This window comes from Penaeus japonicus, unplaced genomic scaffold (genome assembly GCF_977035675.1).
Source record: "Penaeus japonicus unplaced genomic scaffold, GWHDUDI00000001_assembly GWHDUDI00000020, whole genome shotgun sequence".
Taxonomy (NCBI): Eukaryota; Metazoa; Arthropoda; class Malacostraca; order Decapoda; family Penaeidae; genus Penaeus; species Penaeus japonicus.
Window position 1 is genome coordinate 32,389,903 of NW_028234422.1, and position 5,000 is coordinate 32,394,902.

At 26.0% G+C, this 5,000-nt stretch overlaps 1 protein-coding gene across 2 annotated transcripts in view; it reads left to right on the plus strand.

The window, feature by feature from the left end:
• Positions 1 to 5,000, plus strand: part of GMF (Glia maturation factor) — an 11,288-nt gene that overhangs the window by 5,804 nt on the left and 484 nt on the right. For both annotated transcript variants that reach the window (XM_043024916.2, XM_043024917.2), the window contains exon 4: positions 1 to 5,000. This exon is cut by the window's left edge and continues 841 nt beyond it; it is cut by the window's right edge and continues 484 nt beyond it. The gene's annotated coding sequence lies outside the window, so the exon portion shown is untranslated.

A 5,000-nucleotide genomic window follows, 5' to 3' on the forward strand; every position in this document is an offset into this window, starting at 1 on the left:
ATGCTAACAACACATAGCTATCACAAGACTTGAGTACAAATTCTACAAGTCATAAAGGATGTGTATAAAGTAAAAACTGACATACTGATTTTTTTTCCACTTCGTGTGTGTATGTTTGTATGCAGACTTATATGGATGAACATGTGAGTGCATCCATTCATATGTTCACTTGGATGTATTTGCTTTAACAGATATGTTTTTAATTTTTATTGTGTTAAAAATGTCTTACTGTAAACAAGACCTTTTTCTCAGATAATAAGGTAATATATCTGTGTGCATGTATGTGTTTGTTTGTGTGTTTGCAAGTTTGCGTGATAAAAGCCAATAAATTTATGCATGTCTGTGTTTGTGTATGTGCACTAGAATATGAATGCTTGTATTATTTTTGAAGTATGAAAGTTTAAAGATTAGTAGGCATTAAGAATAATATACCCTTGAACAAGATTATTTAAAACTGAATATCAGAATGTATAGATCTTCACAGTGCCCTATTCCACTGCTTAGATCTCCACTTTATGTATTATAAGTCATCCAGGAAAAACAAACAAAAAATTCAAAAGGCACAAATTTAAGGATAATGAAGTGCTACCTAGATGACTTGTATTTATGGAAGGGGGATTTGTAATTTTATCAGTGATTTGCAGAAAATATTGCAGTTTGTATATGAATGTTTGTATAAGTGTTTTTCTTATTTAATTGCATATGGTTAAGTAGTAAAAACCACAAATGATTTTCTGTGTTGTCTTAAACAGACTCTCATACCTTTTACCAGAAACATTTTTATTCAGATTTGTTATTATTTCAAGTTCAAAGCTTTTTATATACTGAATATACACATAACAGTGATTAGAAGCCATATATTAAAAGTGCCATTAATTGTCTGTGTCAAGAAAAAAAAGGAATCCTTTTAATTTACCATTATTATTCACTTTTGCTGAAGGCTTTCCTGTAAAGATGCCACTACATTTCAGTTTATTGTGAACCAAGTGTTAAGATTCTTTTTTGTATATAAGTGCATAAGCATGTAAACTGATGGAATGGAGAGAAGTACTGCATGTAGGTTTATTGATAGTATAAAAGAAACAATGTCTGTACTTTTTGGTGGATATCTTTCATATTGTAACCTAGTTGATATAGCTGTTACTTGGTAACTTAGATACTGGATTATTTTTAGCATTTTCATAATTAGATTTTTGGAAGTGTAGTATGAGAACAATGTAGTGTTAATTTTTTCCTTTTGTAAAATACAAACTAAAGTGTAGTCAGAGATGCTTCAACATGTATCTTTTTATGCTATTAGAAAAATTATTTGATGTCCTGTATATGACAGGTTAGAGTATACCAAATATTAAAAGAGTGTCCGTGTATAGTTTGCATGCACTTTACAAAGATGGGACTAAAACTGAAAGTACCAAGCAACCAAGTAACATTTGAAAAGGCTTACATGGTGATTAGTATAGTATGTAAGCATGAAATGATGCATGTAACCACGCATTCCCATGTCATGCTTTTAATTTTTAATAGGATTTGCTTCAGCTTTAATTTCTTTCAAAATTTTTAAAGGTTCCTTTTTAGGGTTACATGTAAATTTGGAGATCTTTTTGAAGACTTTTTTTTTTTTTTTTTTTTTTTAATACCATGATCTCCTTATATTTTATAGCCCTAATGTCATTCTATGGATAGTGTTTGATTTAACTCCAGAATTGTACAGGGAAAAGCAGGCTGGGGAATGCTTTGATTTTGATTTTACTAAGTTTATTCTAGACATGCTTTACTCTCAGATTGTCAGTGTGTTTTAACTCGGTTGTTTGGACAAGCACTTTGAATCCCCAAATAGATTGCAGTGGTGAGAGACTTCCAGTTATAGGTTCTTAGGAGTGGTAGTTAACTGCATGGTAAAGGGCAGTCAGGCTATATGAAAGTCTCTGAAAGAAAGTTAAACATTTTAGAGGAATGCACTAGTTTTCAGTCATTTATATTCCTCTTTTTTAGATATCTTCCAAGTTTTAGATAATATAAATAGTCCCAAGATATTAGCATCTTAGTAAAAGTACTTTGCCTCTTTGTATGAAACTGTCATTCTAAAGTCATTGCAGTAATGCTGCTATATAACTGAAAGCTGTCAGTATGTACTGTTTGCCAAAGACCAATTATATACATATATATATATATATATATATATACATTATACATATACATATACATATATACATATATACATATATACATACATACATACATACATATATATATACCAATACATATACATATACATATACATATATATATACATACACACATACACATACACACATACACATATACACACACACACACACACACACACATATATATATATATATATATATATATATATATACACATACACATACATACATACATACATATATGTATGATCATATATGTTTATGTAAAATCATATGATTATATATTTATATGTATCATAATTATGCATATATATATATAGGTTAGAGTATACATATGCATATATGTATATATGTATACATATGCATATATGTATATATATGTATACATATGTATATATATATATATATATGTATACATATACATATGCATGTATGTATATATATATACATATGCATGTATGTATACATATATACATATGCATGTAAGTATATATACATACATATGCATGTATGTATATATACATACATATGCATGTAAGTATATATACATACATATGCATGTATGTATATATACATACATATGCATGTATGTATATATATACATATGTATACATATGCATATATGTATATATATACATATGCATATATGTATATATATGTATACATATGCATATATGTATATATATATACATATGCATATATGTATATATATGTATATATATGTATATATGTATATATATGTATACGTATATATATGTATACATATGCATATATGTATATATATATATGTATACATATGCATATATGTATATACATATATATGTATACATATGCATATATGCATATATATATGTATACATATGCATATATGTATACATATATATGTATACATATGCATATATGTATATATATACGTATACATATGCATATATATATATATGTATACATATGCATATATGTATATATATGTATATATATTATGTACATATGTATATACATATATGTATAAATATACATATATGTATAGACAAATATGTATACATATGCATATATGTATATACATATACTGTATGTATACATATACATATATGCATATACATATGTATACATATACATATATGTATATACAAATATGTATACATATACATATATGTATATACATATACTGTATATATATGTATATATACAAATATGCATATATGTATATATACACATATGCATATATGTATATTTGTATATATACACATATGCATATATGTATATATACACATATGCATACATGTATATATGTATATATACACATATGCATATATGTATATATATTATATATATATGTAATATATGTATTCATATATGTATATATATGTATACATATGCATATATGTATATATATATGTATACATATTCATATATGTATATATATGTATACATGTATACATGTATACATATGCATATATGTATATATATATATATGTATACATATGCATATATGTATATATATGTATATATATATATGTATACATATGCATATATGTATATATATGTATATATATGTATGTATATTCATAAATATATATATATATACATATGCATATATATATGTATATATATGTATGTATATACATAAATATATATATATACATATGCATATATATATATATATGTATATATATGTATGTATATACATAAATATATATATGTGTGTATATATATTTATATATATAATATATATAATCATCATTGTATGCTGTTATGGCCACAGCACTACATTTGTTTGGTTTTCCTTTTATGGGTAAGGCAACACACAGTTGTAAGATAATAAGTCTGCAAGCAAGGAAGGAATAAGCCTAGCCATAACTTTATTCACTTATGTAATTTTTTTTTTTTTTTCTTCACATATTCCTGGTGAATGATTGAATAGTCATGGATATATTTTTTCCCATTTTCAAAGAAACTGATGGATAGTTTTTTTGTTTTTTTTTTCAATGAAGCTGGTGTCATAATCTACCTAAATAGACCTGTAATATCTAGTCAGATGAGGGTTTAAAAAATATAATCGGTACCTGTGCTGATATATTTGGTTGACATTTTTTTTTTCTCACAAATAAGTATAATATGCTCTTTTGTCTTGCTTTGTATTTTATTATCTTTTGCAATTTGGCTGCAATGTGTGGATGGGACCAAGCTGTAGAATTGAAAACGTTGTTCAGGAATTCCAAACTTTTGAATGTATGAAGGATCTGTTGAAAAATTTATTGGTACCCTATTGAAAATGTGTATTCATATCATGGTATTTTCAAGCTATATTTTGATATTAGGGCCAGCATGCTTGTAGATATCGAAGTAGCAACATTTTGAAGTGTGTGTGTTGGGTCAGAGTTTTCCAAGCCAAACTTATTTGAATGAACCAGTGTTTAGAGGCTAATTATTTTCTTATAATGCATTTACTATATTTACAAGGCATTAATTTGTTTTTTTAGTTCTATCTAATAGTTTTCATTTATATATATGAAAAAGATAGAATTACTGTTTGTGTCACTGATATATGAATTATTGTGATGTAAATGATCTGCTCAAAGCTTACAGGGCCCAGAAGGTATTGTGATATGCTTCCAAAGTCACTTACATAATACTCCGCATAAACAAATGGAAGAACTCTTTCTTTAGAGGATAAGGTGAAGAGTTATCTCTGTTATGAGACAAAATAACTGAAAGGAATAAAAGAGTAATATTGCATTTAAGAGTATGTAGACAATTTTCATATGCCTGTTTTTTTTGTTTTTTTCTTTTTGAATCCTAGTTGTAATTTTCTAATTTCATTTTTTGAGTGTT